The 11,181-nt window shown below is 39.2% G+C and overlaps 1 protein-coding gene across 4 annotated transcripts in view; it reads right to left on the bottom strand.

The window, feature by feature from the left end:
* Positions 1–11,181, bottom strand: part of LOC149572881 (ubiquitin carboxyl-terminal hydrolase 26-like) — a 144,973-nt gene that overhangs the window by 43,672 nt on the left and 90,120 nt on the right. The window lies entirely within an intron of this gene.

Here is an 11,181-nt window from a genome sequence, read left to right as displayed (position 1 = left end):
TAGTGAGAAAGGATATTACGCAAATTGATAGTAATGGTCAACTTGATACTCAAATTGAGACAATTGTATACAGGTCGTCAAAGGGTGATGTCACAGGTATTCAGGATGGTATAGTTACAACAGGTAGTGACTATAGTGTAGTGGGTTCAGATGATGATTATGAGGATGTTGTTGTGCATGATGGTGAGATACCTGGTAGAGATGAGCAGACATTGAGCATTCATGACTTTGCTAAGAAAGAGTACCAGGCACAGTTAGATGCTTCGACACATGAGGTTGAGGCTGGTAGTACTTCACATGATTTGTCCAGCCAGCTGAAAGTGAACAAAGACAGTATTGTGACTTCATTATCTGATCATGACAGGTATGTGGAGTTAGTTGGTGTTGGTCATATTACTCAGGTGAGGAGTTTTCTTGAGTTACCAGCTGATTCTAGTTTACAGATATGGACTCGAGATTGTTATATTGGTGTTTGGGATTCAGTTGACTAGAGATCTTTAACACTTTTTGGTAGCAATGTTTGTTTGGGTGCTATCATGGATTTGATTAGCAGATTGCACGGTGTTGTCTTTTCTTGTGCCAGCAGCTTGTCCGATGCTAGTATTAGTTTTTATACACCAGTGTTGGGCTTTGTTCATATATCCAGTCGACCATTTTTGCTGGAATGTGTTGATGATCTTTCATATTTGGCAGTGTGTACAGATGAGTCTCAGGATCATATTGGCATTGATGACATCCAGGAGGATGCAGTGGGTAGTTTTGAAGACTTAGTTTCCTTGGCAGTTTCTTTTGGTACAGAGGAGTTAGACATCACTGCTACAGTTTTTGATATTCCATATGTTGATATGAGCTTTGGAGTTGATTCACAGGATATGGATGGTAATACTCTAGAGACTAGTAACTTTGAGGATACTCCTTTAGATAGTGCATCAGAGGAGGTTTGTAGGAGACAGTCTAGCCAGTGCCATCATGTGTCTAATTAGTTGAGAGTTAGTGAGAGAGACATTGCTATCGCTTGCCAGCATTTTGATGCTACTCATCAGTTGTTAGCATTATGGATGGGGTTCTCCTACTAGTGATGAGCAAGAAGGCAGTTATCTTTCCTTGACAGAGATCCACTCTTTATGGGAGGCTATTCGGATTTTGAGACAGAATTATATGCAGTTGGTAGCCAACAGAGATTATCTTACGGAGTGGGGGAGTACAGCATATGACGCATTATTGGCCAAGGAAGATGAGGTGAGTGAGCTTACTCAGCAACTCGAGGTAACTTCTGAGATTCTTGAGAGTACACAGTTGGCTTTCAAGGAGTCACAATTTCATTTGACTAAGGTGACCATGGAGTTAGAGCAACTACAGTCTTTACTAGATTCTGTACAGTCACAAGCTGTGGTGTTTGGTGATCCGAGGATGTCCATGGTCGAGATTGTCAAAGATAGTGGAGATGGGGATGCATCCATCCTTGATACTAACATTGGCATATCAAGTTCATCCCTATTAGAGTCAGGTTCAGTTGAGTTGGGTGCTGCAGCAGATTGTTGTGGTATGCCTGACATGGTGGTGACCTCTAGTACTAATGGCACGGAGACTAGAGATGTTGTATCAAAGACCATGTGTGATGTTGGTGAGCTGACAGTTGGCATGGTTCCTGCTAGTAATACTACTCCCTTGGTGATTTCTTCAGAGGTAGTAGTCAGTTCCAACTTGGTTAGTGATCGATTACAATTAGTTACATCTGGATTGCAGTCTGAGCCACTAACTGAGATTGGTGCATTCTATTGGCATTACATTGTGAGGTATGCTCATCAATTTACCTTTGATGACCATGTTGATGAGATGATGATACAGAGATGTACTTTGGTTCCCAGTGCTTATCATCAGTTATGGGATAGTTTGACGCCTCAGGATGAGAGTTGTGATGGGCACGACATGGCGATAGGTTCTACAGTTGACAGCTTGATAATACATGACTTAGAGCAAGAGTTTTGGAGTGATGCTTCAGCAGGTGTTGTTATTGATTCTACTCCTTTGGCTATGACATCTCCTGACTTAGTTGGTGATCAGTCACAGTGGATTGCATCACTTGTTCATGGTGAGCTGTTGACTGAGGTTGGTTTTCTTTATCAACATTATATTGCAAGGAATGTACATCAGTTCGCATTTGATCCTTGTGTTGAGGAGTTGATGGCAGGCAAATTTGGTTTGGGTTCCATTTCTTGCTGTTTATCTTGTGATGGCTTTTCACCATCAGGGGTGCATGGGAGTTATGGTTATAAGACAGTGGCCGGTGATCTGCAAAGTTGTGTTGACTGCAGGAGTTGTATAGTGTGTGGATTCTCCATACTTGGTACAGTTTCATTCGGGAGCATTCACCATTGTTGCAGAGTTGGATTGTACATTCCGTATAGGCCAGTGGGATGCGTTGATGGTATTTACTGTGTTGGTAGTTTGATTTGTCCACTTCACTTGGGTTTTGATGTTCTAAGAGTTTGTGTCTCGTGGGTTTCTAACTGTGGAAGTTGTGACTTTAGAGTTTGGTTGAGCAGTAATTGTCAGTTTGATTATGGATTCCTCTTGGTCATATTGCAGAGGATATTGTAGGAGCCTATGTTAATTGACAATAGTATAGTTCATGACTACATTTGGGATCCAGGTGGATTGATTGGTTTATTGTTCAACCATTGCTTGAGGACAAGCAATATTTGGAAGGGGAGGACTTGTCATGTCCCCTTTCCAAATAATTAAAAAATAATAATCTTTTCTAAGGCAGGCAAGCCCAAAAAGGTGAAGTTTCGAAAAAAGGAGATAATCTTTGGAAGCTAATGGACTAATAAATGAAAATTATTATTAAAATATGTTTTATTAACCCCTCTTGGACGTGAATTAGGGTTATGCCCTCTTTTAAGGAGTTTGGAGGCATTTTGAGCTCATTCCAGAACTTGATTGTTGCGCATTTCTTTGTTATTCTTCAGAGGCTGCCAAACCTGTGGAGAAGGAGACCCAAGAACGAGAGTTTGCAAGTTTTCAGGAAGGCTAAGGACAGGAGTTTGAAGCCATTCCATGTGCATGCTCATGCAGAGTTTGCCTTTGTGCTGAACAGTGCAGATTTGTGGTTTTTCGAGTGCGTTTTTTGTAAGAGTTTGGTGTTTTCAGTTGAGTATTTCATATCAGTTTGGGTTGCTGCTATATTTCAGACTTTTAAATGTTAAAATAGAGCTGAATATATGTATTTTGATATGATTATACTTCTGTGATAGATTATTAAGTTTTTGTGGTGATTCCGGGCTATTTTGCGCTATTTTCGGGAGCTCGATGAGCATTGTTTTGTCCTCCGTTTGGGAGCTATTGTGTGCATGTTATACAGATCTGGAAATGTCATTTTATAGGCTATTATGCTGCTCAAATTTCTGTAAAAATGTCCACTTTCAGATTTACTAATAACATGTGAAGCTGTGAAGTTTTTGGCACTATTTTCGGCATAGCCGATTTGGGGTTTATTGAGAAATTGGTGGATCTTTGAAATATTGGTTGTTTGATTTTAAAGATCTGATTAGAGGCTTGAAATATCATACAAAATCAGTAAAGGGACATTTCACATCAAGACAAACATGACAATCCCACACCCTAGTCCCTCCCGAATTCTTTTTATCTTTTGGCCTAGGTGTGACATATTGGAGAAGAGGTTTTTTCCTATTGAAAGGACCCTTTGCAAAATTCTTCATAATGTCGGAAGGGCATTTAAACAAATCAGCTTTAGGATTGGGTTTTTGCCTAGTGTCACTACTAACAACATCAACCTCTACATTTTCTTCTTCACTACTACTACTTGTACTCCCACTGCTGCTCATTGTGTTTAAATATGCAATTGAATAGATATATGAACTGAAACAATGAAAAAATAAAAAAAAATCAAACTTTGCAAGTTACAAATTTATTAAAAAAATGATAGATGAAAGCACAAAGAGTTTTATACTTACTTGGTGGACAAAATAGAAGATCAAACCCTTGGTCAAGCTCTTGGAAGCAAAACTATTACCTCCTCTACTTGCAAAATGAAAACTTCAGCCGGCTGCAACATAAAATGAAAACCAAAGAATGGTTAAAACAATTTAGATGTGTTGAGTTATATACATTTTAGGGTTTTTGGAGGAGTGGGGCCCACTAGCCAACCAAAAAAGACACAACAAATGTTTTTTTTATGGTTTTTTTTTATGTTTTGAGCTTGCAAAAAAGGGAGACGGCCGGCCGTACCCGGTACGGTCGGGGGACAGCTAGACGTCCCCTTTCCGTACCGGGGACGGCTGGCAGTCCCCCTTTTGTCCCCCCACGTCCCCAAGTTTCGGGGACGTCCCCTGCAAAAAAAAGGAATTTGGGGACAGCTGGGGGACGTCCCATACCCGTCCCCCCGTTCCCGGGACGTCTCCGTCCCCGAAACGGGGGGTTTTAGGTCGGGTACGCATCCCCGGGGAACATAGCTATTCATAAATCAGTTGAGAAATCAACGAACGGAGCCGATTGCTCTAAGATCCGAGCACCTAGGACTCATCGGCTATATAGCCATGGAAAAGTTGAAGAGGTGAGATGGAATCTACATTGACATAGAAATAAAAAATCAGTTATGATGAAATAAAACTAAAATCATTTTATTTAATAGCTCATGCTTGTCCCTATTATTGTTTCCATGTTGTCAAGTCGAGCGGTGGTGATCGAGTCAATGAACCCATCAGAAAACGTTGGCCAAAGTCGTTTAATGGTATGTTTGTCATCTATTATCACTTGATGTCAGTGGAGCCAATTATTCAAACATGTTCGTCCAAAACTATGCAGACATTCTAAACACCGGAATGATCAAGTGGCTAGACTAAAAAGTACCCCAGGCTTGATCCCAGGGTAGGGAGAGTCTTTCTAATTCAATAGATTGTGTGGGGATAAGTATGTTCTGAGCTTGGGAGGTTAAGCTTAAGTCAATGCTTCTCCTCTTACCAAAAGCCGAGGCTTGCACAACCAACTAAGACTCACCGGATATTACTTGTATGTTCTTCTTCTTTTCATGTTAAGCATTTACTTTACGTGTTTGTAGGGAAAGATAGTTAATCGTTATTTTAATTAATTCAGTTGATTATTAATACAGTTATTTTCAGTTAATCGTTATTATAGTTGATCATTGATACAGTTATTTTAGTTAATCATTATTTTAATTATTTCAGTTGATCATTGATACAATTATTTTCAATTAATCGTTGGTAGTTAAAAGCAATTAATGTCCCATGAAAAGGAATTTAATTGGCGAAAACTCTTTATCGATCGTTTTTATTTTGTTATGAAAAACCATTTGTTACATATGGTATCAGAATGTTGGGTTCAACACTGAAACTAGGGCACACTACCTTCCATGTAACCCTGAAAATTCTTAGAATAATTGTATAGGATGCAAGTACATAAAACACTTCGCAAGAAGGCACGACATCCCATCTTCTTGTACTTAATTAAAAACATGCCAAACTTCGAGTACACTTGTTGCACCATGCCCCAAGACAATGAAACTCTAAATCAGGCTTTGCAATGAATGAAGAAGAAGAGTCAGGTGGACTCCTGCTAGTAAAGCAACTTATAGGAACAAACTAATCCAAAACTGGAACGCTCGTCAGGGCAACTCTCTTATGCACTTCCACAAATCTTGGATGGTGCGGGATATGTACAAATCTAAATTAGAACTGAATGTTGAGAAGCAAAATTTAGATTCCATAATGTAAACATCCTTAGTAGAGGAAATAAGGCTGCCGTGAATGCAGCAGTAAAAGTATTAATATTAATAAATTGGTTTATTCATATGTAATATTCACTCGCAAACTCTTTAAATTTGATGTAAACACACTTTAAAAAAAAATGCATACAATAAATTGATACAATTTTTTTCTAAATTTCCAAGTTAAATAGGTGAACAAACAAAATGAGCAACAATGAAAACGTTGCAAGTCATGACATGGTCCATGAAAACACACAATCATCTACCGATTTATTACTTCAGATTTTGCAAGAAACGCAACTGAAGTTGGATAATATGGAAAAAAGAATAAATGAGATGGCAGCCTAGATGGGGCAGAACCAAGAGGAAATGCAATCCTTGCCTCCTCTCAGAATAGAGATAGAAGTCTCTGAATAGAACAAGGGAACCTCACAAGCTTCACCCACTCAAACTGAAAAACAAAAGAAACAATAAATAGTACTGATCTGTCTGCAGATATTAAGAAGATCAAACCACCCAAATTTGATGATTCTGACTCCCGAGAGGATGTAGAGGCCTGGTTAACCGAAATGGAACAGTACTTTGAAATTAGGAACTTTTTAGAAACCTCAAAAGCGGTTTGGGGAATATACCACTTTACTAGAGAAGCTACTACATGGTGGGGAAACACCAAGGTTGAGCAAAACATTAAAACCACTAAAATTACCTGGGAAAAATTTGTAACCACTTTTAAGAATCGTTGGTTACCCCAAACCTTTTATGACAAAAAATTGTGGGATTTCCAAAACTTGAAGCAAGGAGACATGACTGTACACAAGTGCTAGGAGAAATTTACCTAATTACTGAAGTATGTACCAACATATCAACAAGATAGAAATTTGAAAATGAGGAAATTCATCATGGGTCTGAATAATATAATAGGAGGAGCAGTTGATGGTCTCACTCCTCGAACCATGGAGGAAGCTTTAGAGAAGGTTGTCCAATAGGAATGTAAAATCAAGAGAAATGAATCCATTCGGGATAATAAAAGGAAAACAAACTGGAATACACAAAGTACAGATATTGGATCTCAGAAGAAATAGTTAAAGGATTATTAATTTAGCAAGCCAGAATCAAACGGGAATGGAATCAAGGATTTTACAAGTAATTTCAGTACAAGTAAGAATAATAAGAGCAATGAGAAGAAGGGGCCACCTTCAGGATGTCACAATTGTAGGGGAGATCACTATGCTAATGAATGCCCGGTCAAGCCAAACACCAATTAGCTGCATTGACCACCCCTTCCACAACAGAAGCATGTTTATCACCAAAGGATCCACGCAGCCCTTGACAATAGACAAGTTGAACAACAGATAGGACTGATCGAAACTCCAAGTAAGATCTACGGGAACCCTGTCTCTATTTTAATTGATACTGGAGCTTCTAAATGTTTTATATCACCTAAATTATTAAGTAGATTTCCAAAGAGACCTAGTTTTATGACAAAACCATGGACAGTCGAGTATGCAAACCAGTTAAGGGCTAAGGTAGAGCAGTGTTTGTTTGAGGCTTGGGTTGATTTTCCAAATTTCTCCACTGAATTGAATCTGTATGTAGCACCTCTTTGGGTCTTACGAGATTATTATAGGCATTAATTGGCTCAATGAGCATAAGGCCAAGGTGGATTGTCTTGCTAAAACTGTAGATTGTTTGGATGACCAAGGCAAGCCTACAAGTATTATTGGGATTAAACATGAAATTAAATCAAAACAGATATCTATCATGCAACTTAAGAAATGTGGAAGAAAAGCCTGCGAGATTTTTGCAGTAAGAGTTGAAGATATGAGAAATCCTATAGACACACCATATATGGAGATGACTACAATTTTGAAAATGGAGAAATCAGAGAGAAATTAAAGGAATCTTTTGAAGACAAATATCCCTACCTAAAGAATTATTAGGATGTGTTTCCTGAAGAACTCCCCAGTCTACCTCCATCTCAAGTCTTTGATTTTACCATAGATTTGTTACCAGGAGTAGAACTCATGTCTCAGGCACCATATCAGATGACCACCATAGAATTAATGGAGTTGCGAATACAATTATAGGATATGTTAAACAAGAAACTGATTCGGCCCAGTATATCACCATGGGGAGCCCCAGTATTGTTTGTTAGGAAGGACGGAACTGTAAGGTTATGCATAGATTACAGAACTCAATAAGGTTACTATCAAGAACCGGAATCCACTCCCTAGAATTGATGACCTCTTTGATCAAATGAAAGGCACTACAGTATTTTCAAAAATTGAGTTGAGGTCAGGATATCACCAGCTTTGTATCAAGGACAAAGATATTCACAAAATTGTTTTCAGAACTAGGTATGGACATTATGAATTCACAGTGTTACCTTTGGGGTTAACCAATACTCCAGCAGCTTTTATGAACTTAATGAATAGCATATTCCAAGAATGCCTAGATAAGTTTGTACTAGTCTTTATAGATGATATCCTAATCTATTCAAAGAACGAGGAAGAACATCAAGAAAATCTGGAAAAAGTCTTACAAAGGTTGAGAGAATGTAATATCCTCATCATAAAATAAATGCATTTAATTAAACCTTGTTAATGGGCTGAATGATTTAATATATCTCGGACCTATTTTTATTTTTATTCGTTTCCATAGGTAGGTGTGGCCGTCGGCTATCTTTGTTCACCCTCGGAAGGTTTACCCGACGGGTATTTAAGCACGGCATGAAGGTAGTCGTAGGTATGCAATTTGGATTATTTCTTTGTACTGCAAATTCTATTTGAGATTCTTCGTTGTTCGCTATTTCGGAAGTGAAAGATCTTCCCTACTTGGTTATTCCGGTTTTGGTGGGATTCAACCCTCACCCTATTCAGTCGCCTATAATACTTCGCTCAGATCTGGCGAGTCGGAGAACCATCTTTGGCAAATACTAATTGAAGGTTATTTGTGTTCTAATCTCCATTATTGTTTGGTTCTATCTAATGAATTTGGATCTCTAAGTTTAGATTTCATGATTGAGATTTTCGTACTTCAAGAGAGTAGACAAACTAGAACTATTTACCACCATACAACGCTGTCCTTCACCATAGTACGGCCATGTCCTTTACCACTGCACGACCCTATCCTTTACCATCGTACAGTCCTATCTTTCACCAACGTACGGCCCTGCCCTGTATCACCATAAGGACTATTCTAGCTGCCATCATACAATTTGTCCTTGCCATCGTACGGCCTGCCCTGGCCACTGTATAGACCATTCTTACTACCACCGTACGACTAAACACTAAATCTATATGCCAATTCCTTGACCATACACCTTCTAGCCTCTCTCTTCCCCATGGTATGACCAATTTCAGCAACTTGGCACAATAAAAAATTACTAGTCACAAAAGATAAAGAGTATTACGATGTCTACTACTAGGAAGCGGACCATTATAGTGGTATTAGAGCTTTTGATTTTGCCCACCTATGGAAGTGAATGCAATTTTATACACAAAGGAGAAGGCAAAATAACCTTAGTGGTAGAATGGCAAATCATCAAGATCCTATGACGGAACTAATGAATCTTTTAAGAGAGCTAAACAGAAACCAAATGCAAATCAACGAAACCCAAAGGCTTATGCAGGAAACTCTACAAAAAAAATTGGCTAGGGGAAAGACAACAGGAGAACAAAATGGGCATAGCGACGATTCTATTTCGAGAAGGACAAACTTTACCCCCTATCACTCTCAACCCTCGATATCCATCTTCCTTCCAAGGATGGAAGAACCACGCAAAGAGAGCCCACTTTTGAGGAAATGTAAGAAAAACTTCAGGAAGATTTGCGAAACGCAAATATGGAAGGTGATATATCTTACAGAGACTGCTGATCTAAGAATGAGAAATTCTAGAGGGGCGAATCATGGTTATTTTAATGATGATCTCAAGAGAAAGATTGGAAAGGTAAACTTATCGCCATTTGATGGATTTGGAGTCATTACCACATAGTCATGGGTTCTAAAGGCGGATACCTATTTCCAACTCAATCCAATGCCCGAAGAGGAAACAATCAAGTTCACAGCGCTTCATCTAGGAGTGGCGCATGAGAGGTGGCGTCATGGATTAGTCACTCTCGGTCACAACCAAGTGACCTCTTATGTCGAGTTCACCAAGAGACTCATTGACCGTTTCGATGGGAAGGATCCTGACCTAAACTTCAAAGATCTAACTCAACTAAAGCAAACAGATACGGAAGACAACTACATCACTAAGTTCCAAAGGCTGTCAATACTAGTCACAAAAATCTCTGAAAGATGCCGAATTGTGTTATTCATGGATGGGCTGAGAGAGCCTTTGAGAGGCTAAATCAAAGGGTTCAACCCATGTGCACTCAACAAAGCTATTAAGAAGGTACGTGACACGGCCGCATCTTCCTTCAAAACTCACACAGCTACACCAACACCATCCCCACAAGAAGATAAGGACAAGGAGATAGTTCAAAAGAAATCTCAATTTGATGAAGATTCTAGGCAAGAGCTTAGGAAGAAAAAGCTTTGTTTCACGTGCAAAGAACCATGGAGACCTAGTCATTGGTGCCTTGGGAAGGGAAAGATTCATTACATTGAGGTGATGCTTGATGATGACGAAGGACAAATACCTATAGCAATTGATGAAGAAATTACCCAGCAAGAGAGAATAAATGCCCTAATACAAAAAGGGGGTTACATTGCTACTCTCACTACATCGACTGGAAGTGGTATCATCAAGGTTCGTGACACACTTCATGGAAAACGAGTCCCAATCATGATTGTTAGTAGTGCCACACTCAATTTCATCAATTCATCTTTGGTCACTAGTAAAGGCCTATGCGCAGTTGAGCATGGAGGATTTGAGGTTAAGGAGGAACCTTGTTAACTTGCACTCATGTGATCCCACGGCTACAAATTTTCATGGGAAACTATACTATGGCAGATGATTTCTTTGTCATAGATTTGGTTGATACTGGTAGCATTTTGGGCATCCAGTGGTTGGAAACTCTTGACCAGAACCCAAAGTTTCAAAAGGATGGACTTTACATTCGAGACGGATGGCAAGGTGCTGCTAAGAGGAATGTCAAATAAAGGATCGAGGGAAGTCACAATCAAGAAGATGAGGCAAATTTTAAACAAGATTTGGTCCCAGACACTGCAAGTAAAAACAAGATAGTCAACACCTCACCCCATTCTTTGAATAATTGGTGGGCCCATCTATTGGTCGAGTATTCCAAGACCATTTTTGCATGTGAGTTGATGGATGGCTATGTACATGATGAAAGATACAAAGTTATTGATGACATCATTTACTTCGGTGGGAAGATCTACTTAATGCCTGACAAGGAATTGAAGAAGCTGATTACAGAAGGTTTCCTAGAACCAGATTTGCATTTGCTTGACGACAAGCAAATTTTTGG

Source organism: Cupressus sempervirens, chromosome 2 (genome assembly GCF_028749045.1).
Source record: "Cupressus sempervirens isolate cs-2001-9-10 chromosome 2, ASM2874904v1, whole genome shotgun sequence".
NCBI lineage: Eukaryota > Viridiplantae > Streptophyta > Pinopsida > Cupressales > Cupressaceae > Cupressus > Cupressus sempervirens.
Note: the sequence above shows the minus strand (reverse complement) of the source record. Positions and strands in the feature narration are given on the sequence as shown.